We start from the raw sequence: 26,293 nt of genomic DNA, 5'->3' as shown, positions 1-26,293 counted from the left end.
TAGCGTCCTAGGATATTTAGAAAATAAAATAAAACTGATACTCACCAGGATTATAAATTAAGTGGTGATTGCATGGCAATTAAAGAACTACAAATAAGATTTTGCATTGCAGGATCTCTTAATGAACTGTGAAAGGTCAGGGAAGTACAGACGGATATGTGAAAGAAAACATGGCCTTTGGGGGGGGGGGATAGGAGTAAAGAAAGCACATAGGAAAGGGAACTCTCTAAACCACCTTGCTGTAAAGTACACTGAAGAAGTTATTTTGGTGAATGATGACCTTGTTATGTTGTCAGGGTTTGGTTCAATTTTGAAAACTAAGTGTGACCGTAGGTCAGTAGATCTGCCGAGGCTGCCATGTGCATCCCACTTTTAACTCATGAGGGCTTCCTGCATTTTGTCCTAACTTTTCTTTACTATCTTTTTCCTCTTTGAGTCTCCTTTTTGTAAGAATGGTTGATTTTCTGTGTCAAGAAATGGAGATGGTCACTAGCTAAGCTCCTTTTCATTATAATTTATGTCAATCTGAGTTTACACTGGGCGTAATCACTGATGAATATTCATGTAATCTAGTACCTTTGAGGAATTGCTATCCTGCTTAATCGTGCTTTGGAGCTTGTGATTCTCTTTCCTGTTGATAATGCTTCTTAGCATATTTCCTGTTGTGGAGAGATGGATCCACTCCATTTGAGCTTATGCTGAGCTTATTTGACAATATGGGACACTGCACAGAAGTGGGATATGTTTTCATCTCTTTTGAGAGCTGAGGCCAATGAGATGCCTGGTGTTGCCTCTGGGAAGCTGATAAGATCGAATATTCTGTGATGCTGGGAAAGCAAAATAAGAAGCATACCTTATTTTTTTTTTTTTTGTCTATTAGACAGGCAGACTCATTCAGTTTTCAAGGCAATGTCACCTTCAGCAGCCACTTTCCTTGTCACTCAAGGCACTCCCCAAAAGCAGGAGTCCAGCCATTCTCCAATTTCAATAATTAATCTTTTGTGCAGGGGGAATTAAGCAATGAGTACTGAAAGAACTTGCACCAAATCGTATCTCGCTCAGCCTACTTGTGCTAAATACACAAAAGAGCCTCTGTGCCCCTTGTCTCTGATTGCTCTCTGAGCGGTAATGAAGCTAATTGCAGTCTCTGTCTGTATCCTCTGGAAGTTTCCCCACCCCTGTGTGTACACATTGGCATTAAGACATGCAAACCAGAGCTGGGGTTTAGTTTCTCATTTTACGGACCTGAACACAGTGACTAAATATCTATACTTCTGTTCAACTGTTACCCTTTGCACTTAATGGGGCACAATGTATTCTATACTGACGTTTCTGGAGTTAAAACAGAAACGAGCACATACCCCTAAGGACTTTCAGCGTTTCTTACCATCCTTGAAACTAATCATTCTTCTTGTTCTTCTCAGTATGTTCTCTGTATTTATTTTTTCTGTCATCTTCTTCTTAGAGGGCTCAGGACTGCAAAATGACTCTTATATGGGCAAATGTAGATTGCTTGAAGACACTTGCTTTGTATCTCCCTGGGAATATTGTAAGTGTAGGTACAGAAACAGAGTTCAAACTTTACTTAACTGAGCTCTACAATGCAATATCTTGAGAAGAAAAAATTCAGATGCTACCTTGGTTATGTTCTCATGTTACTGTTGTGCAGTTTCTTTTCTTGTAGGCTTGTTGTTTACACGTAGGCGCCTTTTGTGCAGTTGCATCATAGCAGCTGTTTTGTTTGTTATGTGATGTACCACTGGTGGGCAAAGGTGACTTTTGAGAAAAAATCACTACTGCTTTAATTTGTCTTTCCAATGGCAGCTGCACAAAAAAATATATTACAGGAGTATTTCTTAAACCCAATAAAACAAGGCAATGCAAAGTTCCTTTCTGTGACTGTCGATCACCTTTAAATCGGTCGGTGTTTTGTGCAGACGCTTAATCAATGACCATCTAGAGATGAATTAGTCCATTGTATTTATTAGCCAGGCTTTGAACAGTCTCCAGACACAGGTTAGTCTTTTAGGGCACAAGAACACTGGGGAGGTGATGCTGGGAGCGCGCCAGCACTGCAGGGAGTGTAACAGGAGGGGGTGTGTATGTTCAGCTTCAGTCTTGCTTTGGGTACATTCGATTTCTTTGGTAATCAGAAAAGAAGTTTCTTCTACTTGTGCTTCTGTTATTTTGAACTTTGGTGAAAACTGGAGGGGTTTTTGTGACAAAAATACTCTCTGCATAGTGATTTTTCTTTTAGAAACATTAAAGGAGTTACAGATTTTTTTTTTCCTTGGGAAAAAAAGAAAAAAAGGTTTATTAAAGTAGTAAAAATGAGAATTTAAAAAAATGCTTTTAAGCCTCAATATTTTTGAGGATTAAGAAAAATTTATTGCCTTTGCAGTTAACACTTACATGTACTCATCAGTCATCTTTTTTTTAGGGTTATTTTTACTTCATATCTATCTGTTAAAAGAGTGTGGAGAAGTTAATGACTGTGATGTATACCTTATTTCTACATAACTGACTTAATTTTTTTCCTCACCTTTAAAACTGACTAGTCTTAGTCTTCTGAATATTTTAGGGCTAGGTTTTGTAATGTGTTGTTAGTATCCTCATGGATTTTTCCAGTTTGCTTTTGTTATAATCAGATTTTGTAAACAGTAATTTTGTAAGAATAATGTTATTTGATTTGACTCTAAATGTAAATGTGGCCTTATGGTGTGGAAGGCAGAGAGGCCCAGTCAGCACCATAAACTTCTGTTCATGGAGTAAGACCATCCTGAACCTTCCCTCTCTTTAGTTCTGCTCGGGAGATAATCAGATAAATCATAACAACTCCCCACTTTGCTGTAAGATATATAGGAATAGGAAAGAAATGATTTCATCTCTAATAGTTTTATCTCGGTATAAGATAAAATCAGATTCCCCACTGTAATGCTATAAAACTGTAGAAGACCAACCAGTATTTTTACAGACATATGGTGGCTGACAAACTGCTCGCACCGTGGTGGCTCTGGGACTTTCCTCCTCTGTCCTTCCCTTAAAAAAAAAACACAACAACGACTGCCCCCTCCCCCTCCCCCCACACACAGAGGAGAGGAGCAGCCGGTCCCGAAGTTTTTGTTCCAAGTTTACAGCGCTCTCCTCCTCACCACCACGGCCTCCCCCGTGGAGACGCCCAACTGAAGTGCATCTACACTAATGCACGCAGCATGGGTAACAAACAAGAGGAGCTGGAACCCATCGTGCAGCAGCCAGGCTATTGACTTGGTTGCCATCATGGAAACGTGGTGGGACCACTCTCATGACTGGAGTGCTGCAATGTCTGCCTATAGGCTCTTCAGAAGGGACAGGCAACACAGAAGGGGTGGTGGTGTGGCTCTCTATATTAGAGAGTGTTTTGATGTTGTGGAACTTGAGGCTGTGAATGATAAGGTTGAGTCCCTATGGGTTAGGATCAGCGGGAAGGCCAACAAGGCAAGCATCCTGGTGGGGGTCTGTTATAGACCGCCGAACCAGGATGAGGAGACGGATGAGAAGTTCTACAGGCAGCTGGCAAAAGTTGCAAAATCGTCAGTGCTCATTCTCATGGGGGACTTCAACTTCCCAGACATATCCTGGGAGCACAACACAGCCCAGAGAAAGCAGTCTAGGAGGTTTCTGGAGAGCGTGGAAGATAGCTTCCTGATGCAGCTGGTTGGTGAGCCTACCATGGGAGGTGCCCCGCTAGACCTTCTGTTCACAAAAAGTGACGGACTGGTGAGAGATGTGGTGGTCGGGAGCTGTCTTGGGCAGAGTGACCACGAAATGGTAGAGTTCTCTATTCTTGGCGAAGCCAGGAAGGGGACCAGTAAAACCGCTGTCTTGGACTTCTGGAGGGCTGACTTTGAGCTGTTCAGGACACTGGTTGGCAGAGTCCCTTGGGTTGCGGTTCTGAAGGGCACAGGAGTCTAGGAAGGCTGGGCACTCTTCAAGAAGGAAATCTTAATGGCTCAGGAGTGGTCTGTCCCCATGTGCCCAAAGACCAGCCGGCGCGGAAGAAGAGCGGCCTGGCTGAACAGAGAGTTGTGGCTCGAGTTTACGAGAAAAAAGAGGGTTTATAATCTTTGGAGAAGAGGGCGGGCCACTCAGGAGGACTATAAGGATGTTGCGAGGCTGTGCAGGGACAAAATTAGAAAGGCCAAAGCTCATCTGGAGCTCAATCTGGCTACTGCCGTTAAAGGTAACAAAAAATGTTTTTACAAATACATCAACACAAAAAGGAGGACTAAGGAGAATCTCCATCCTTACTTTACTGGATGCAGGGGGAAACTTAGTTACAAAAGATGAGGAAAAGGCTGAGGTGCTTAATGCCTTCTTTGCCTCAGTCTTTAGTGGCAAAACAGGTTGTTCTCTGGATACCCAGTACCCTGAGCTGGTGGAAGGGGATGGGGCGCAGGATGTGGCCCTCACTATCCATGAGGAAACGGATGTTTACTTGCTACAGCACTTGGCTGTACGCAAGTCGATGGGGCCGGATGGGATCCACCCAAGGGTACTGAGAGAACTGGCAGAGGAGCTGGCCAAGCTGCTTTCCATCATTTATCGGCAGTCCTGGCTATCAGGGGAGGTCCCAGTTGACTGGCGGCTAGCAAACGTGACGCCCATCTACGAGAAGGGCCAGAGGGTAGACCCGGGGAACTATAGGCCTGTTAGTTTGACCTCAGTGCCAGGGAAGCTCATGGAGCAGATTATCTTGAGTGTCATCACGTGGCACTTACAGGGCAACCAGGCGATCAGGCCCAGTCAGCATGGGTTTATGAAAGGCAGGTCCTGCTTGACGAACCTGATCTCCTTCCATGACAAAGTGACACGCTTAGTGGATGAGGGAAAGGCTGTGGATGTGGTCTACCTTGACTTCAGTAAGGCTTTTGATACCGTTTCCCACAACATTCTCCTCAAGAAACTGGCTGCTTGTGGCTTGGACTGGCGTACGCTTCATTGGGTTAAAAGCTGGCTGGATGGCCGGACCCAAAGAGTTGTGGTGAATGGAGTCAAATCCAGTTGGAGGCCGGTCACTAGTGGAGTCCCCCAGGGCTCAGTACTGCGGCCAGTCCTCTTTAATATCTTTATCGATGATCTGGATGAGGGGATCGAGTGCAGACGACACCAAGTTAGGTGCGTGTGTCGATCTGCTCGAGGGTAGGAAGGCTCTGCAGGAGGATCTGGATTGGCTGGACCGATGGGCTGAGGCCAACTGTATGAAGTTCAGCAAGGTCAAGTGCCAGGTCCTGCACCTGGGGCGCAACGACCCCAAGCAGCACTACAGGCTGGGAGATGAGTGGTTGGAAAGCTGCCTGGCAGAGAAGGACCTGGGAGTACTGGTTGATAGTTGGGTGAATATGAGCCAGCAGTGTGCTCAGGTGGCCAAGAAGGCCAACAGCATCCTGGCTTGTATACGAAGCAGTGTGGCCAGCAGGTCTAGGGAAGTGATTGTCCCCCTGTACTTGGCTCTGGTGAGGCCGCACCTTGAGTACTGTGTTCAGTTTTGCGCTACAAGAAGGACATGGAGGTGCTCGAGAGAGTCCAGAGAAGGGCTACGAAGCTCGTGAGGGGTTTGGAGAACAAGTCTTACGAGGAGCAGCTAGGGTTGTTCAGCCTGGAGAAGAGGAGGCTCAGGGGCGACCTCATCGCTCTCTATAGGTACCTTAAAGGAGGCTGTAGAGAGGTGGGGGTTGGTCTATTCTCCCACGTGCCTGGTGACAGGACGAGGGGGAATGGGCTAAAGTTGTGCCAGGGAAGGTTTAGGTTGAATATTAGGAAGACCTTCTTTACTGAAAGGGTTGTTAGGCACTGGAATGGGCTGCACAGGGAAGGGGTTGAGTCACCATCCCTGGAGGTCTTTAAGAGATGTTTAGATGTAGAGCTTAGTGATATGGTTTAGTGGAGGACTTGTTACTGTTAGGTCAGAGGTTGAACTCGGTGATCTTGGAGGTCTCTTCCAACCTAGACGATTCTGTGATTCTGTGATTCTGTGATTTTCCATTTGTAGCTCTGCTCAGCTTTTTATTCACCCATTAAGCTCTCAACAAGATATCTGAGTAAGTTTGCCCCACAGTAATTTAGTAGCCACAAATGCACCTCAATTTTCAAATGTACTAGAAGAGCAGTAGTTTTAAATGTAAGAACATGCTTCTCTGGTGTAAAGAATTGGCACTGAAGTCTATTGAAAGATGCTCGGGCTGTCTTTATGTAGTACGCAATGCTCATCACTTTATTATTCAAGCGTACAAAGAATTGAAACTTGGGTGCTGACCAGACAGGAAAAAGTTGCTATCAGTTCCATTACTAAATCATTTTACTTGATGTAAAATCTATAGAATTGGTGATGCCAAATATTGATTTTTTTTTCTCTTGTATTTCCAAGAGATTCATGCCTTCTCCTATTACAGTTAATCTTTTTTAAGCAGATATAGTATTTGAAATGAAATCTAAACAGAATACTAAGTGAGGCTTTATTATTATTATTATCATTATTATTTTTCTTCTGCAGTAATTGCACAAGGAAATGAATAATTAGTTGGAGTGATCACAGGACACAGAGCCAGGAGTTTTTTGAGTCCCTCCTCTATTGTCAGTTAACTTTGCTGCTTACAGTGGAAAGCTGTACTTGCTAATTTCTCAGGAGTATAACCTAACTAATGTTAGCAGAGAACTGGGAAGATATATTCTGTCATGTTTACGTACGTATCCCATAGTCAGATTCATTAGGTCCTCTTAGGGTTTCATAGCCATTCTCAAGGCTCTCTATTTCTTGCCATGATCTTTGGCCAAATATTTTTTTTTCCCTCAGGTTTGGGACTCCACATTTCTTCTTGATGTTTTTTCCTGACTGACTTCTTCCTTCTCAGTAGCTAGGCAGACTATGATTATTTACTTTTTCTGACCTAGGATTTACTTTTGCTTGCCACAGAATTTTGTTTTCACCCCTCCAAATACCTGGGTTCTGTGGTCTCCACTGCTAGTCATTATCTGTTAGTCATTCTTGGTCTGTCCTTCTTCCTTCCTATGTTCTTTGTCCTTGTTCCTGTGAAACAGAGATTCGCAAGCAAGGTCCTCTGTTTTAATGACCTAGTGTCTCTTTGCACACACAACTGATAGAATCGTGCAATATTCTGAGTGGGAAGGGACCCACAAGGATCATTGAGTCCAACTCCTGGCTCTACACAGCACCATCCAAAAATCGGACCCTATGTCTGACAGCGTTGACCAAATGCTTCTTGATCTCCAGCAGCTCGGTGCTGTGACTACTGCCCTGGGCAGCCTGTCCTAGTGCCTGACCACCCTCTAGGTGAAGAACCTTTTCCTAACGCCCAGCCTGACCCTTCCCTGTCACAGCTCTGTGCTGATCCCTTGGGTCATGTTGCTGTCCCCAGAGATCAGAGCTCAGTGCCTGTCCCTTGGACTTTGAGAAACCCAAGATGCTTTGTGAAGCAAAGGGTTCCGGGGATACCAGGGCCCATCATCAGTGTTGAAGACAGGGGTGAAGAAGACATTAAGCCCTATTCGTGAGGTGACCAACCTCATCAAGTAATGGACCAATGTCCTCTTTGGTCCTCCTTGTTGTGGTTTAATCTGGAAGGCGGCTCAGCACCACCCAGCCACCTGCTTACTCTCCCTAAGTGGGATGGGGGAGAGAATCAGGAAGATAAAAGTGTAAGAACTTGTGGGTTGAGATTAGGCAGTTTACTAGGATTGAAATCATCCTCTGCTACTACTAGGTAAAGCAAAAGCTGTGCATGCGCAAGCACAGCAAACTGAGGAATTAATTTGCTGCTTCCCATCAGCAGGAAGGTGCTCAACCACTCCCAGGAGCACAGGGCTCTCCGCGTCTAACAGATCTTGGGAACACAAACGCCATCACTCTGAATTCCCCCCTTCCTCCTTCTTTAGCCCAGTCTTTATTTCTGAGCGTGATGCCACATGGTACGGGACATCCCTGTGGCCAGTCTGGGTCAGCTCCTGGCTGTGTCCTCTCCCAGCTCCTTGTGCACCCCTAGGTACCTCACTGGCAGGGCAGCACCAGGAGCTGAAAGTCCTTGGCTCTGTGTGAGCCCTCCTCTGTGACAGCTAAAAATTGGTGTGCTTTCAGCTTTATTGTCATCAAAAATCCAAAACACAGCATCGCATGAAGAAAATCTCTATGAAGAAAATAAACTCTATCCCAGCCAAAACCATGGCACTACTTTGGCTGTTAAAATATTTTAAAAAGCCCTTTTTATTGTCCCCCCGCTCTTCCATGATGAAGAGTCATGGTCATCTCCCTGAACAAGTGCTCCAATCAAGGTGGTAGTACTGGCATTATCAGAAGACCTATTTGACTTTCTATGAATAGCTTTGGCATAGCCTCTCAAGACAACATCACCGACAGACAACAAGACCAATGTTCTTTAGTACACTTGTGAATATAGTTCACAACATCTGATCTTTTGGGGTTTCCTTTGACTAAGTACGTGCATGACTATGCCTCTGTTTCCCCTTCCCCTTCCCCTTCCCCTTCCCCTTCCTCTTCCTCTTCCTCTTCCTTTTTTTTTTTTCCCCCCAAAATCAAAGCACATTCCCCTTCTCTTTTGCCTAATGAAGTATTTACAGTTCTTTTTTTTAGTGGGTTTCCTTCTTCTTGCCACACAGTGTCTACATGAACCTCGTGTACCCTAGTTTTCATGAAATAAGACTTTTTAGTCATAGTTCACAAAGTATGATTCATCTGACCATCCCTGTTTGCCTACAGGTCTCACTTGTGGCTTTCCAAATCTCCATGCTAGATGCATCCAGTGTGTTGTCATGGATTCCCAGCCACTGGAGTTGTGCTCTGCACTTGCCGTGCCACAGCTACATGACAACTAGGGAGTGGTTGGTGCCTTTTTACCTGTGTTATCCTTTTTCTTCTTTTCTCTGTAGTGAAGGAGATCTCCAGATCTGGTAGCTGAGAGGGATGTAGGTGCATATGAAGAGATCATCAGAGAAAGGGATGGCTCAAAAGTTAAGGTGTCCTTGCTGTGTCCTTGCCCAGCCTTCCCAGTGGAACACCTCTCCTCACTTCTCTCACTTTGCTGAGTGGTTTCTCTCCAAGCAGAATGATTTTTCCAGCTACTTACTCAGTCATTCACTCTCAAGCAAGTATAAAACCCCAGCATATTTGAGCCAGCCATCACATAGGAAAGCTTTGCCCCATCGGAACAAAGCTCTTGGGATAGGGTCTTTTATGGTTTCTGATGTGCTTCTTACTGGAAATGCCAACTGTTGTTTAGAGTAATTTATTTTTCTCTCAAGAGCTACTTGAATTTTTTCTTCGTCTCTTATCTGCCTTCTTTCAACACAAACAGAGGTAACTGTCCTTACAAAATCCCTTCCTGTCCTTAAAGGCCATTATGAAGCAAAGTTTTAACAGAGCAAGTAGAGTAGAATAAATTAAGCCTGGATAACAAATTCTGCAGATTCCTAGAGCTTTGCTCTATGAACTAGGGAGAATACTTTGCATATAGGCTTCTTCCTGACATGTTCAGCTATTTTACTGTGCTTCTGTTCAACAGACAAGTTCTGGTCTTCTGCCTAGCTGATTTACAAAGAAAATTCTTGACTCTTTTCTATTACAGAAGCTGTGATACCTGGTGGCTAAGATTGCCCCCAGTGTTATTAACAATCTTCAGAATAAATTAATCTCATAGTAATACCAATAAACTTTGACCACACTCTTTTGACTTCACTCCTTTCAGAAGTGTAACAGAGCAAAAAATAAATCTGCACATTATTATATGTGGTTCATCTGTTATGAGGTGTTGTTTCAGAAAGTCTATTAATAGATTTTTCTCTCAGTGTTACATATAAGTATACTCATTAATTATTATCCTAAAAGAAAAATCTGTGCAATAAAATATGTGCAGCCACTCATGAAAATCCTAGAAAGAAAAATTATTTGAAACATACACTTGCCTATCTTCTGTCAGCAGTGGTTCAGAAATGCACAGATGGTCGACACAGGAGTGGTAAATCTGATCCTTCCTAGATGCATTAGAGTCACTGAGCAACCATGGTACTCAATGCAAGAATCTCCCAAACAGAAATACACTTCTCTCACTGGATGCTGCTGCTCACGTGCAGTAGTCCATGACATACCCAATGGATACATATTTATCAGGATTTCTTCCGTGCAGGTAACAATTTGATTTCTCAATACACTTTGCAATTAGGTGCCTAGCTGGGCATGTGCACTTGCCAGCTTCTGATTTATAACAACATAATGGATATGCATGTGTGTGTGCAGCTATGCTGTGGCTATGGCAAAAGAGAGAAAGGAAATAAATATGTAGTGCAAATGAGAAGGGTAGAACAAATTCTCAATAACTTCTTTCCTGAAGGTTTTTGTGAATATTCTCTCTTTTGCAAGTGTTCCAGTAGCAGCTGAAATAGAAAAAGTAAGGATTCATTCCAGAGGAGAGGGAGCAAATATCCAAAGTGCCCAGGTGGATGTCCAAGATAAACGGCCAGCAAGACTTCCATGTATTGGGACAAGACTGAATGGAAAGGGAAAATATATTTCAGTGAATATCTTCTAACTTGACTCTTTAAATGGTGACTCATTTTTGTGTGTTTTTTTGTTTGTTTTGTTTGTTTGTTTGTTTCCTTTCGCATAATAAAGTCCTTTTAAAATTATGTTTTTCATTGATGCCAATTATTAGGCACAAGGGGACTATCAGGAAGAGGTTCTCATACCAGTCCATCTTCACCAGCTCTAGTCTTCGAGTCAGACTAGCTGCTAAAAGGCAACCAAAATTCCAATGGCTTAACACTACAAAACCTCTTGGATTTTTCCCTAGATGAAGGAAGATTGAAGAAAACTCTGCATTGCTGTTTCCAACCTGTCAATAGCACAATGTTTTCCCTAAAATGATTATTCAGATGGTTGTCCAATTTATTGGCTCACTTACTGACTACCATATAATCAATTCAGGTGGCAGAACTACATGAAAATGTGCGCTGTTAAAAGCTTTCATTGAACACTTCTGGAAACATACTTCTTGTTGTTCCCTAAACACTAACTTTGTTTCGCACAAGCTGCTCAGCAATGAGAGCTATCCCATGCTTGGCTGCCTGATGCTGCTGCTGATACAGAGCCTGTTTCCCTGCATGGATCCCGGTGGCCATTGGAGTGGCACAGGGCAGCAACATAGTGGCTGCTTCCTCTGTCTATGCCATCGATGATGTGGGAGGCTTGGAAGTCATCACTTTCACAGAAGGGATCCTCTGTGAGGAAACTGTGTCTGGAGCATTGCAGGGTTTCTGGAACAGCTCCTGCATCTGTTGCCTGATTACCCTGGGTGGGAAGGAGATAGATAGAAAAGAGATTAGTGCATGTTATCAGAATCAATCCTTTTACTGATTGCCTTTAAGGGATGCTTTCACCACACAATTAACCTGAACTTTGGATTTAAATCCTTGTTTTAGACACTTTTAAGCCTGAGTTAGCTGGAAAGCAGACATTTGTGTGCAGGTCAGTGCACACAAACAGTGTGTAGTCCATGCTCATCTGGTGCTCCTGGTGCACTGACAAGTCCTCCTGTGACTGGCATACTTCTGCAGATGTATGTTTTGTCCCAGCATGAAAAGTCATCTTGAACAGCCATGGGCAAGTAAAACAGTGTGGCTTTGCTGTGAAAATGTTACTTCTGGACTAAAGGAGTGGTCCAGCTACATATTTTGTGTAACATTTTGCTAAAAGCTTTGGACATGAGGCTAGACTGTTGACCCTTAAAAATCCTCAGCAAGTGCCAAGACACATCTCATTCACTCAGCTCTGAAGGAGAAGCAAAACCTCTATGTGAAGGGGAAGAAGTAGGTCTAGAGCCTCTCTCCCTTTGTAAGGTACGTGCTAAGAGCAGGATGCTCAGGCAACTGGCACACAGGATCACTGATGCAGCCCCAGTTGCTGTCTTCCAAGCTGTGAAGGGAATCAGGCAAAAAGGACACCCTAGACTGGGCTGGGCATGGGGAAGTTATTAACCCTCCCACCACCACCAGGCTGCAGTGTCGACATGACCCGGAGAGGTTCGATGAGCTGAGTCAGAGCTGTGGGGATTGGTAAAGAGGAAATTTATATCCTTTTCTCTCTTTCTCTCTATTGTTGTTGCACCTGACATCAGACTGGGATTTCTAGAGGATGCACCAGTAACTTAGCAGGACACCACATTTTATGTTGCACCTTCTCTGTGGGTAAAACGTTTAGGTAGCTGCTACATAGTTACTCCTGGTTAAACCTCACAAAACATTAACCTTATTAATAATTAATAGCTGTATGCAAATTATAGTCAGCCACTTAGTTTTCTCTGCAGCTTCACTACTGTTTCCCAAGAGACTGATGCTTAAGTACCTTAATTTGTCTTTCTGACAAAGGTGAAAGTGTTAAAAGGAGCTTTAATTTGTTGTTTAGTTGTCCTTTCATTTTTTTTTAAGAATCACTTGAAATATGATCAGATGAAATTTGCTTTCTTTCCTTTTATTTACTGCAAAAGGTGACTGAAATGTTGACACTGAAGCAAAAAGAAAGCTTGGTAATGTAGTCTCACTTTATTGGCACACTTCCCAACCCCACTCCTCTTGCCCCCACCAAGAAAGTCTGCTCTTTCTGTACCTTTGAATTAGCTATAGTCTGTATTAATACATTGGTTTAGTGTGCATAATTGTCTGCTACCCATACAGATCCAAAAGTCAGCTACTTAATAATGACTAATAAAATTTGCCTTAGCTAAAAAGTCAGACTTTTGATTTTTAATTTTATTATGGTCATTTTCTCCCTCATCAGCTCTGGAACAGAGACAAAGCATGATAGCATAGGACAAAGTGTGTAGCAAAATGATCCTGTGATCACATAGTTAGAGCTAAAAGTTTATTGATTTGATCCTGAAATCAGAGAGATGACTCAAAAAAGCAACAACCCAAGGAAAGTGTCTGTTTTAAAATATTTCTCCCCTCTAGTGCAAAAAGGTATTTGACACAAACCACACTTAGATGTCTCAGTTTCCTGCTGGGTTCTCAAGTATCTGACAGTGGGAAAATGGGACTTTTTTTTTTTTTTTCAATACTTCATTTCCATTAACACTACAAAGCAGGTCATACTTTCCATGTAGTCTAACGTGGTTAATACACTGTTGAGTGCTGCTGAAAGCAGGGAGAGACTGCTACTCTGTTCCAGCCAGCATGTCGAGCTCACAGTTCATGTAGTTGTTACCAAGTTCAAGCAGTGCTTTTGAGGACTGTGTTAAAACACTGCACTGATGACACCTTTCTAATGAGCCCGGTTTTCATTAAGGTACCTCTGAACTTACCGTCAATTTGCTGCCACCCCATCTTCCCTTAGTCTCTGCTAAGCACCTATCAACTGGTCACCGAAGTGACACATTTCAGAATGACAATACCCTCCTCCACTTGTTTTTAAGGACAGAAAATGCTTTGGTTAAGCAGGTGGCACTTGTATCTGTTGGGCTGTTTTTTAACCAAGTGTTTTGAATACACAACACAAGCTATGCCAGGTAAGGTGCAGAGATTTCTCTACAGACTCAGTGCTCTGTCCTGGTACACAAAAACGTGCAATAAAATATCTCCTTATGGACAGACAAGTTAAGTGACCCTTCCTGAATAAAGGTATGGCAGCTCCTACATACTGACAATCTCTATATAGTACAGGGGGAAAGAACCATCACTGATATACCTGTTTTTGATAGGAGTAAGTAAATTAATGTCAAGACTGGGATGAAATATTTCATTTTTAGATGCTAAGCCATTTCATAGCATTTTTTGATAGCATTTTTGATTTTTCAAGTCATTCTCAGGCTGGTAGTTTATGTCCTGTTATCACCTATAACTTCTCCCTTGTCTTTAAGGCATGCTGTTACTTTTTAGTGTAATACTTGGACTTGCTTGAAATATTCCCAGTTTGAATTCAGCCTGACATCCCAAGTGCAATAAGGTTAGTGGTTTCATCGTAGCCTCAAGTGCATAGTAGAATGCTGAATAAACCCGCACATATAATTCTGCTAAATTTGGACTGTAAGGGGGCTCTAACACTGAGTTACTATGGAAACAGAATTCTTCTTTTCTTTAGAAAGAAATTCCCTCTAGGTTTAGTAGCATGAAAAAATTCCCAATATTAGAGCTTAGTGATGTTTCCCTCCATTATCCTTTTGTGCCCACATGTTCTTAATAAGAGTTTAAAGATGACTTTTTTGACTTGTCCACTTAATATTCAATTTGATCACTGAGTTTTCATGACGTTTCATAAAAAGGAAAAAATCAGTGTTCTCCCCCGAAGCTGTTTGGATAGTTTTATGTACAAGTGCTGATGATTTACAGACTGTGTAGAGTCACAGTGCTGAGCACAACACAGACAGTATTTGCTCTTCGTACATTGTGTAGACGTAGGAGAAAGCTCTATCTAGCAGGCTATCTTATAAACATAAAGGCTGAAATCCTGGCTCTGCTGATGCCATTTGCCATTTCATCCTTCTCAGACAAAGAATTTATGACACAACCCAGAAAAAAGATGGGAAACCTGAGTGCTTGGACAGGGTGACAGTGAGTAAAGAATCATGTCTTACACAAATTGGACAGAAACTTGGACAGGACTGTACTTTTTCCTGAGACTATATTTACAAGAAATACTCCTTGAGAAGCATGTTTAGGGGGACTGTGGGAAAGCTGCATAGCAAGAGAGACAAGTTCACCTAGACTTCAGCAAAGCCTTTGACATGGTCTCCCATAGTATTTTCTTGGAGAAACTGACAGCCCATGATTTGGACAGGAACACTCTTTGCTGGGTTAAAAACTGGCTGGATGGCTGGGCCCAGAGAGTGGTGGTGAATGGAGTGAAATCCAGCTGGTGACTGGTCACCAGTGCTGTTCCCCAGGGGTTGGTGTTGGGGCCCATCCTCTTTAATATCTTTATTGATGATTTGGACAAGGGAATTGAGTGCACCCTCAGTGAGGCTGCAGATGACATCGACTTGGGGAGAAGTGTCAATCTGCTGGAGGGTAGGGAGGCCCTGCAGAGGGACCTGGACAGACTGGATCAGTGGGCCGAGGCCAACAGTATGAGGTTCAACATGGCTAAGTGCTGGGTCCTGCACTTTGACCACAACAATCCCATGTAGGGTTACAGGCTTGGGGCAGAGTGGCTCAAATGCTGTGCAGAGGAAAAGGATCTGGGGTGCTGATTGACACTCACCTGAACATGAGCCGGCCGTGTGCCCAGGTGGCCAAGAAGGCCAATGGCATCCTGGCTTGTATCAGGAATAGTGTAGCCAGCAGGACCAGGGAGGTGATCGTCCCCCTGTACTCTGCTCTGGTGAGGCTGCACGTCAAGTACTGTGTTCAGCTTTGGGCCCCTCACTAGAAGAAGGACATCGAGGCCCTGGAGCATGTCCAGAGAAGGACTACAAAGCTGGTGAAGGGCCTGGAATACAAGTCCTATGAGGAGTGGTTGAGGGAACTGGGGTTGTTGTGTCTGGAGAAGAGGAGGCTCAGGGGTGACATTATTGCTCTCTACAACTACCTGAAAGGAAGGTGTGGGGAGCTGGGGGTTGGCCTCTTCTCACAGATAACTAATGATAGGACTAGAGGGAATAGCCTCAAGTTGTGCCAGGTGAGGTTTAGGTTGGAAATTAGTAGAAATTTCCTCTCAGAAAGAGTAGTAAGGCATTGGAACAGGTTGCCCAGGGAGGTGGTGGAGTCACCGTCCCGGGGGGTGTTGAAGGAAAGGTTGAATATGGTGCTTAGGGACATGGTTTAGTGGGTGATAGTGGTGGTAGGGGGACAGTTGGACCAGATGATCGTGTAGGTCTTTTCCTACCTTAATGATCCTAGGATTCTGTGAATGAAAGGTGCCATGGTACAGAGAGGTAGAAGGAAGCCAAGCAGACTGTGTGTAGAGGAAGAAACTGTGAAAGAACAAATATCATGAGGGAGTAGCTGAGAGGACTTGAGAAGAGAGGGGAATTAACAGACTCTTGAAAGAGAAGCTGTGAAGTTAGATTTAATGTAAGGAATAACAGTATGAGGAAGTGCAATTGTGTTTGAAACGCACAGCTCGCTAATGGATGGACTGAGCAGTCGGGGAACACTCTTCACTCATGTGCCTGACAATTTTGTCTAAGTGAGAGGAGTAAAAAAGTGAGATTTTCTCTCTTCAGAATTACCACTTCAATTACAGGTTGAACTGGCCAGTCTTTTGTAGAACATTAATAGGTTAAGTATAACTTTAACTTTATATTCAAGTGGAAATCTGTTAATTTTTTTCATCGTTTGTCGAGCTCATGTCTCCTGTAAAGATCACTCCTTTCTGTAAGCAGTGAAAAAATGCCAGTAAGTAGTATTTAAACTCTCTTCACATATTTCAACTACTCTTCAACAAAAATTCATTACTGTTGTCTTGAAAAGCCAGGTTTGTAAGGTCATGCAAAGAAAAAGGAAACGAGATAATTATAGACTTTTACTCCATGAACAATTTCTGTTCATTCCAGTGAATACAAAGCAAATTTAGCATCCCTTTACAATAATTCTGTAAGTCACAGGTGGCACAGGGCAGCAGTGTAGCCTTGAACATCAGCATATACACTTTTTAATGTGGAGAGCATAGACAACATTTGTTTCCATATACTATGGGACTCTAGGGCCTGTGGCCAAGTTCTGTGTGCTGCTGAGGGTATTTGTAACAGCCAAACGTGTCTGGAGGAGAATTGTTCTTACAGATTTCCTGAGGGACAGAAAGCTGGTGAAAGTAGTCCTGACTCCAGCAGCGGAAGTTGCCTTATCAGCAGGGACCTGGTTGCAGTACGTCTGTTACAAGGCATGAGACAAGTAATTTATGTTACAGGAAGGTCCCCTTCTTTTGTTTCTTCTTCAGTGTATTGCAAAGGACCAGTAGTGAGGACCATAATAAACTCTCCTACTTCCATAGTGCTCGTCCAAGGCTGAATTCCTAGACAGAAATCCATGCACCACTCTCTTCTGTCACGGCAAAACATCAGACAAAATGGAGAATGGGAATCAGAGCTTCATATATAGGATTTCAGTTACTTAACCAAATACTGTGTCCAGTTGAGGCCTCACACTTTATCCTTTCCAAGGACTCTGTCTGTTGCTAGTCTTGACAACTAGAGGTAGATTATTGCACTTCTTCTAGCTTTGGCAAATAAATTACTGTGAAAATCACCTCTTTCACCCTGACCCAGAATTTGGTGAAGTCAAATCCATCAAGTAGAGATATTTTGAGAGATTTTTAAAGGTGCAACTGGCACGTAGGTGTTGATTTCTCATTTACTGATCATAGTGAGAGATACCTTCTTGTTGTTTGTGCTGTTGGTTTAATAACAGCAACAAGGTCTAGGGCTTTGCAGCCTTTCTGACTCCACTTTGAAAATAGTTTCAAACATTATTTGGACAGAATAAATCTACCCAGTGACATGTAGACAGTTACTGTTCCCTGGCAATATCTCTATTACTCCCTTTCTTTTACTGATCAAAGCCAGAGAACTCTGCATTAGAGGGGCTGTACCATAACCCTGGAGAAAATGATAGATGTAAGAAATCTAATTATTGTAAAAAATGAACACGGTAGTGCTTAAATGGTACACTACAGATCACAGACAGACATCTTCTTGTCCATGGTAGATCTCAGTGTTATTTTGAAAAAAAAGAGCAGACATCTGTTACAGGTTTCTATGTTGCCAATTTATCAGACAACTGCAAGGGAGTACAAACTTTAATAAAATGATTAAACCTCTTTTGGGTTTAACACTGGGCATACTGGCTGAATAGTCATGATTGAGGTTTTATTAACCAGAAACTGAAAAAAAACCACATTGCAAGCATAGATTTGTGGTGGTTTTTTTTTTTTTTTGTTTGTTTGTTTATTTGTGTGTGTGTTGTGGTGTAGTGTTTTTATTTTTGTTGTTGTTGTTGTTTGTTTTTTAATCAATTATACTGCTATGCTTGTTTGAAACACCATGTATACTAAATTGGCTTTTGGAATTGATTTCAGGGATATTAAATTCCAGTAAGTACTGTATTTAATTTTAATTTGAAAGAGTATTGATCTCACCAAGAAATACTTGAGAAAAGGTATAGAGCATGGTTCTTTTGGGCTGCATGAAGTTTATCAAAGCTCATAGAAGAATCCACATGCATATTCACACACTTCCATACTTAGTTACTTGCAAAACTTCCGGTGACACTGTTGCATTAGTAGTAATCCAAGTATTGTCTTCCCTATGACTTATTTTAATACAATCTTCAAAAACCTTCTTTCTATGGAAAAATCAGGGCTTTGTCCTGCAAGCTTCTGTGGGACAGAGAACCTTATTGAAGCATATAGATACACCAACAGTAAGAGCAGTGCATGAATAAGGAATGCTGTCAAGCAGAATTCACTCAGAACTAGGCTAAAATCTTGATTCAGAATCCATTTTTACATTTTCCACTGAATATTTTCTACCAGGTGCTAGAAAGGCACAGTTACTTCAGCAATATGCATTTTTGTGTAAATTGTAAGTTGTTGAGCTGGGTGGATGTGCAAAAGTGATGGTCACTATAAACCCCCATAAGCCACATCAGGTAGAACAGACAGTGACCGCTAGAACAACTAGTCATGCTCCCTGAAGCATGACAGAAATGTAGGAACATTGCTGACTTTCTTACTGCCAGATAGTGAGTAACTTGCTCGTGGTCAGAGAAGGTCTGTGACAAAGGAGAAAAAGAACCCAAAGCCTAAGCATTATTTGGATTAATTTCTGAATCCTGTCCAGTGCCTTCACCACATAATCACTCTTGTTTCCACTGACTATGATTTACATATGTTTTCTGTTTATTTGGCAACAGTTCTTGGTACATTGTAAAGACAAAGCTTTGGACTAGACATGCTGAAATCAAGTATAATGAGCTTAAAAACCTCCAGCATAGTGAAATGATTGCTAATATGTCACAGTAAGTGCCTAATTCCCTCCTGCATTGTGCCAGCTGTGAAAGTGCATCTGGAAGCTTTGGAAAAGGTTGGACTTCCTCAGAAAGTGGCCGTAAGGAGGAAGAGACAGGTTCAAGCTCTTGCTGTAAACTCTCTTGTGTCCGATGCCTTGTTCTTTAGTTAATTCAGTTCCACACTGAATATCTGTGGGCTTATAAAAGGAGAACACAGTTGGGGACTATTCCTGCATTTCTCAGCTCTCATTTTTTCCCTTATTCTTCTTCTGTGATGCTTAAACCAAGTTGTCATTCGGTACTTTACTGCTCATATTGCCATAGCACCCAGGGAGCCTGACACACGAATCAGAAGAGCACAGTATAAGCACAGATCAGAAAGCTGTCTCAGCTCCAAAGACCTTACAATCTAGGTGAAAAACCTGGGATAACAAAGGGAGACAAACTGTAAGACGGGGAACAAAAGGAAACAAGGAGCTGAGGTTGGCTAGATGGTTAAACCAGCATATAATAATAAATAAATAAATAACACTTTGTTTTGTTTTGTACAGTGGGGAGAGCAAGTCATTTTAGAGAAGAACAAAAAGAGAAAAGTGAGCTAGTTTGCAGGTGCCAAGGAAACTTTCTCCCCAGCACTGGATGCAGTATGAGAAAAGGCATAGATGGATTATCTGAATATTTAGCATTGACCGCTTGAAAAGAGAATCTTGTTCTCATCACTGAATTGGAGATAATAACCAAGGACAGCATGTGAGGAGTGTTGGCAGTGAAGACAAGCCTCTATTAGACACAGCAGGGAAATGAAAACCCATGCTGGGATACCGAGAGAAGGGTGATATGGTCAAGTTGATGAGCTGGAAAAATGATCTTATGACAGCATCTGGAATGGATCTGAACACGCCAAGTTAGGATCCATCATGGCCAAAGAGAAGATTGGATTTAAAGAGATGATGAGTTTGGAAAAATGATTATCAGTGTTGACGGCTAGCACAGACTTCATCTTTGAGATATTACGTACGAGATTAACAAGACAGGGGCAGGGAAGGAAAAGAGATTTAAGAGAGAAAGCAACTCTCCTAAAGTCATTCAAATAATCAGTAGCATATTCAAGAACAGGATTCAGGACTGCTGAATTCCAGCACAGAGCTGTGCTCACTGGATCATCCACTGCTCAGGAAACGGCTTATTTTTGTAGCTCTGTGAACTCAGTGTGAACTTTGCATGTTTTTACAATACCATAATTTGCAGAGCTCCAGACTAAGAGCAGATGAGTCACATTATTTAGGCAGAGGAGGATGTGCTACAGAGCCACTTCTGTAGCATAGAAAATCTCCTTTCCCTGAGGACGAAATCCTCTCTCCTCCCACAAAGCAGCTAGCACATTTCAGAATTCCACATCAACTGGCAAATACATTGCTTATTTTGGCATATAATTTCAGCATGACTGCTTAAAGATAATACAAAGCATTAAGGCTGTCCATATTTCTGAGTGACAAAGACAGAACTGAAACTGTTACTCTCTTTTTCCTTTTCAAGTGACAAGCAAAATTTGTATTATGTGTTGAGTATAACTTACTGCACTGCAACTAGAAACCTTTCCAGTTTGTTTTAGCCATATGTCTGTGCAGACACAGGCTCTGTCTCTAGGTGTGTTTGTGCAGCACCAGGCACCAGGAGACCCTAATCCTCTAACAAGCCTCTTCTATACTCATTATTTTGAGAGATATTTTGAAAAGTTATAGGAGAGGATGACATATTTAACAACCCCTTTAAACTTAGTGCAACACAGCAATTCAGGCTGGTGCATTCCTTTCATCTGTTCCTGCTGTTTCCCTACAGCATTCTCCTCTCAAAGAGAAGCAGGAATTTTCCAAGGAATTCAACTTTGTAAAGTAGGTTCCTCTTTGCTTGAAAAGGGGGTGGGTCAGATTCAGAGCAGAGCTGGTGGTTCAGCTTGCGAGCAATTTCACTCTGTCCCTTTTGTCTGGTCAGCTTTTACCTCCACTTCAGGCACTGCCCACATCTGCTCACTGAACAGCACAATTTGAAGAATCAATCAGAACAGTTCATCAGTAACCCAGCCACTATGCTACACATATTTACAAAGGATCCGATCTGACTATGAAGCAGATTCAGTGCTCCAAATTCAAGTTCAGGAAAAGAGAAAAGAAGCAGCAGTTTACCTCTTGGGGTAGGGGAAATTATGGTTGGAGAGGTGTATTTAAAGCAAGAACAGAGGCCAATGAGGAACATTAAATGGTGGTCTCTAGTCTTTAAATACATCTACATCTCTAAATGAAAAATACCAATGGTTAGCTTTCTCCCTGCCCCTGTTCGGACCACTTCAGTTAGTTTTATTCCAAGAGGAACCTGCTCAGGAAGAGACTAAACGTAAACATGGACACTAGCCAGTTTGGACCACTTGGCCTCAGGATCAGTGTGTCTGCCTTCCTTTATTTTATCAATATAGACATAAACACAGTTCCCATATCATTATTTAGAAAATTGTGTCAAATTCCATCCTGCTGTCACTTTAGTTTCTTGCTCCCATCCTCCAGGTGAAAGGTTCATTCTGTTTTTACAGTTAGAAATCTAATTTCCAGACTGAATGATTCATGGTCAGATTATACCCTGTGTCTTTTTTCAACTTTTACTTTCTCTGCAACTATTCAGTTTGAAACACAATTGAAAAGGGATGAAAACCATGGTACTCTGTCTTTTCAATGAGGTCTTGCCAGTGGCATTAGTATTTCTGTCTTCTCTAGAACTGCCTTGCTCCGTGTTTTGTAGGACTGTGATTACCTTCTCACAAGACATCATGTCAGAGGCTCACAGTCAGTCTATAATTGACTAATATTCCATTTCCCCTCCTCTCTCATTTTAATCAATCATCTTGTGACTTACAGAAGCCGTTCTTTTTATTAGTCCCTGAAGTCTTGTTTTCCTCTCAGTCTTTATTTTTATTTTTATATTTTTTTTATTTTTTTTAACCCTCAGAACATATTTGGCTCAGTTTTGATCTTTTTATAGTAAGAATTAAATTGGAGTTTTGTTTCATATTTTAAAGTATAATGTTAGTTATACTGTTGGAAGCAGTATATAGATCAAGTGTTATTGCTGAAACAGCCATCTGATCTGTGGAAGGAGAGAAAAGCCCTGGGAGGATCACTGATCCTTAAAAAAATAAAATAAAATAAAATAAAAATAAAGGAGTTGAATGAATAAGAATAGAAAAAACAAACAAATAAAAAGAGCAAAAAGAGCAAAACACAGTTAATTTCCTTGCTAGTTTATGCTTTCCTGAGCTATTATTAATAAAGGAAGAACCTGTTGCCAAAACACTAGAATAAAGTAATTTAAACAACTTTTCAGGTGACTATAGGTGTGTTCCTCAGATGGCTGAAGTAATTTCTCCAAACACTCCACTTGTCACAGTCTCAGTATTGCTGTATCAGGTTATCTACTCTATCCTGCTGACAGAGAAGTGTTGCTGAGGGTTTATGTAGCTTTGCATCTGTTGTGTGACGTGTCCCAGGGGCATAAGGAGTATCAGGATAGCTTTGGGGCAGGTTGAATGTTATTAATGCCCACAGGCACGTCTTGGAGGATTAAGTGCTGAACAGACCTGGAAGGGCAGAAGATAAGTGGAGTGACGCAGTGGGGAAAGTAGTTGTGCCCGTGGATGGCAGCGTCTGTGGACTCAAATACATTAGGAAGAACATGAAATGGACAAAAAGGCTATCGGCAATGACAGCTGACTCTATTTATATGAGTTTCTCAAGAATGAGTTTATTTTCAGAGATCTGTGAAAGGTAAGGAAGTGCACACTAAACATCTGCTTAGCAGCAAACCGTACAAAGCAAAATATAGGACCAAGAAAGAACAGGGAGCTACACAGGGCAGGAGATTAAATGAGCAAAATTACAATTTTGTACTAAGCAGATTGCTTTTTATTAGAACTTTTGTAAGAATGGATCAAGTTCTCTTGACAGTTCTGTTTGTCTGGTTTTAACCATATTTTCTCAAAAACAAACAAACAAAAAAACCAAAATGGTTTGTTTTCAAATAATCTTGTTGTCATAAAACACACATCGAGAGAGATGTGGCTGTGACCTTGGTATATAACACTAATCGCCACCACTTTGTGCTCCTGTAGTACCTGACTATTTTGTCCAGTTCTTGGTCAATACATATATTACGGGACACAGAACACAACTGGCAGTCCATTACATGGGATACTGGTTTAGGAAGAGTGATGGGTTTAGCAGGTGCTACCTGCTTGTGGTTTGGCCTTGGGTAAGTTAACTGTCTTCTTGGTATCTATCTCCTGCCTTGTAAAACAGAAACACCAGTAGCTCCCAACTTCACCCAGCATCATGAGTATCAGTGTATTCATATGCTATAGTGATAAGATCAAAATTGTTGTTAAATAGATGCGATCCTAGTGGATTTGCTGTTACTGCTGCACAGCCAGTAAACGTCTGCCAGAATCTGCATTGCTTTCTTCATCATTAACCATTCAATAGTTAACAGAACCAGTTATAGACTGTTTATTGCTGAGTTAAAGCAATTTTTTTGTTTTAAGCTCGAGGAATTCATGAATTTCTATTTCCTGGTTTAGTTTTCAAAACTGACAGCTGGGGGAAAACAAAACTTTTTTTCTTTGGCTTTAAACTGTGAAAGTCTAGGAAGAAAATTACCAAGAGATGGGAAAATTAGGATCTTCCAAAGTCAGACTCTGTTTCAGACTACAGCTATGTTTCAAAATGCAGAGTACAGCTACTGGAATAAATAAATGCAGTACAAGACATTACCAAATACTAATTTACCAGTGGAACTAAAATGTGAAAGTTATTTGTAAGAGACTTGCTGTTAATAGTTTTACCATTTTAGAGAAAAGATGGTGGGTGGAAGAGAAGTCAGAGGATAAATGCCAGATTGCTTGTAAACTAATATTTATTACAGTTCACTGACTACTTCAAATTATTTTGAGTTCTCCATACATTTCTCATATCCATTTTTTTTCTTTAAATGAGAGAAAACATTTAGCCAAGGATATTCAATGAATTCTTTGCATGATAAGATCAGGACACATCAATATTTGAATTTTGAACACGCTAGTGTGTGTTATAATTTGGTTTCATAAGCTGGATCTTATCTATTAAAATAAACACATTAATAAAATGTGGCAAGAAGGATATGAATATATGAATATAAAGCCATGATAGACATTTTTCTATGGCAAGCTATTTATTTTTGGAGATCAAGTCTTCAAGAAGATTAAACAATGCCGAAGAGATGATTAAGCTGAAAAACTAATAGGCACAGGCTTAAGGAGATGCTGAAATGATAGAGGAATATTAGCATTGCTGCAAACCAGCGCATGGAGCCAGATTGTCCTTGGTCCTTGTGCGGGTGTGCAGTGTACGCAGCAGCAGTCCTGCAGGGAGCATCCTCGTGGAGCTGATGTCCAGGCTCCCAAGTGTGTACTCCATGGAGGTAGCACCAGGTGACTGCTGTGTGTAGGGGTGGGAAGTGCCAGAGAACTGGCGGCTTTGCAGGGTATTGCCCTTCTCAGGGCTCTGCCTTGCTGCAGCTCCTCACAGCTGATGGCATAGGCCTGTGGTGGAATCCCTCAATCTGGCCCCCAGGGAAATAGGCGCTAAGGGGAGTGGAGACCATGCCAAGGGGATCTGCAGGGCCTGTTCCTGTGCTGTACGTAAGCCAGGTCTTTGCACAAAAGGAGTCATATTCACCAGGCACAGCACCAATAATATTTTGCCTTTTGCATCCACTTCTCCTTCAAAAGCACATTGTGTTGATTTGTTATTTGTGAAGGTGTACAACAGCGTGTCTTTGTGCCTGTCTGTCAGTGCACCAGGAGCACTTGGTGCTAGTTGTTCACCAGAACATCTGAGGATTAATTTCCTGATTCAGCCAGTGCCAGGGTGAAAGCTAGCACTCATATTTCTTTTCAGAAATTCATTGTCAAGTGAAGAAATCAACCTGAAAATTTTCATGTAGATACAAAGCTGTACCTACTGCTTTAATCACCTGTGTTTATTAAAAGCTAGGAAAAAAATAATCAAAAAAAACTTTCTTTAATTAAATGTGTTTATTTGGTCCACTGGTAGTTCTTTGTGTATTGTCACTTTCGCAGTACTTAGTTTGCAATCCTTCTGATCACAAGCAATCAAAATCATACATCTACCCTCAGAATCAAAACAAGCAACTTTTGAAACATTAGACTTTTAGATTATTACATTTGCATACTAGTTAAGAGTTGTTAGGATGCTTTCATGTCATATTTTCAGGCTTTTCCCTTTAATCAGAAGCTCTAGAAAAGTTGTCGTTTGTTGAGTGAAAGACAAAAAAAATCTCTGAAAATCTCCAAAAAAAATTCTCCAAAACTCAGGCATTACCAGGAGCCAGAATTTTAACAAGAGCATAGTGTGTTACTAAAGCCATATAATATTACAGGTATCAGAAACTATGATGCAGAATTAAACTCTTCTTTGCCTCAGTCTTTACCAGCAAGACCAGTTGTTCTCTAGATACCCAGTACCCTGAGCTGGTGGAAGGGGATGGGGAGCAGGATGTGGCCCTCACTATCCATGAGGAAACGGATATTTACTTGCTACAGCACTTGGCTGTACGCAAGTCAATGGGGCTGGATGGGATCCACCCGAGGGTACTGAGAGAACTGGCGGAGGAGCTGGCCAAGCCACTTTCCATCATTTATCGGCAGTCCTGGCTATCAGGGGAGGTCCCAGTTGACTGGCGGCTAGCAAACGTGACGCCCATCTACGAGAAGGGCCAGAGGGTAGACCCGGGGAACTATAGGCCTGTTAGTTTGACCTCAGTGCCAGGGAAGCTCATGGAGCAAATTATCTTGAGTGTCATCATGTGGCACTTGCAGGGCAACCAGGCGATCAGGCCCAGTCAGCATGGGTTTATGAAAGGCAGGTCCTGCTTGACGAACCTGATCTCCTTCCATGACAAAGTGACACGCTTAGTGGATGAGGGAAAGGCTGTGGATGTGGTCTACCTTGACTTCAGTAAGGCTTTTGATACTGTTTCCCACAACATTCTCCTCAAGAAACTGGCTGCTTGTGGTTTGGACTGGCGTACGCTTCATTGGGTTAAAAGCTGGCTGGATAGCCGGGCCCAAAGAGTTGTGGTGAATGGAGTCAAATCCAGTTGGAGGCCGGTCACTAGTGGAGTCCCCCAGGGCTCAGTACTGCGGCCAGTCCTCTTTAATATCTTTATCGATGATCTGGATGAGGGGATC

The 26,293-nt window shown here is 42.1% G+C and overlaps 2 protein-coding genes across 25 annotated transcripts in view; one reads left to right on the top strand and one right to left on the bottom strand.

The window, feature by feature from the left end:
* The window catches only part of LOC106039878 (transmembrane protein 126A), a 308,882-nt gene extending 301,260 nt beyond the window's left edge, over nucleotides 1–7,622 (bottom strand). The window contains exon 1 of the mRNA XM_066990551.1: nucleotides 7,614–7,622. The gene's annotated coding sequence lies outside the window, so the exon portion shown is untranslated. The remainder of the gene's footprint in view (nucleotides 1–7,613) is intronic.
* Nucleotides 1–26,293, top strand: part of DLG2 (discs large MAGUK scaffold protein 2) — a 1,043,894-nt gene that overhangs the window by 293,924 nt on the left and 723,677 nt on the right. The window lies entirely within an intron of this gene.

The sequence above is a fragment of the Anser cygnoides genome, chromosome 1, assembly GCF_040182565.1.
Source record: "Anser cygnoides isolate HZ-2024a breed goose chromosome 1, Taihu_goose_T2T_genome, whole genome shotgun sequence".
NCBI classification, from domain to species: Eukaryota; Metazoa; Chordata; class Aves; order Anseriformes; family Anatidae; genus Anser; species Anser cygnoides.
The sequence above is the reverse complement of the archived record's forward strand: the minus strand, read 5'-3'. Positions and strand labels throughout refer to the sequence as shown.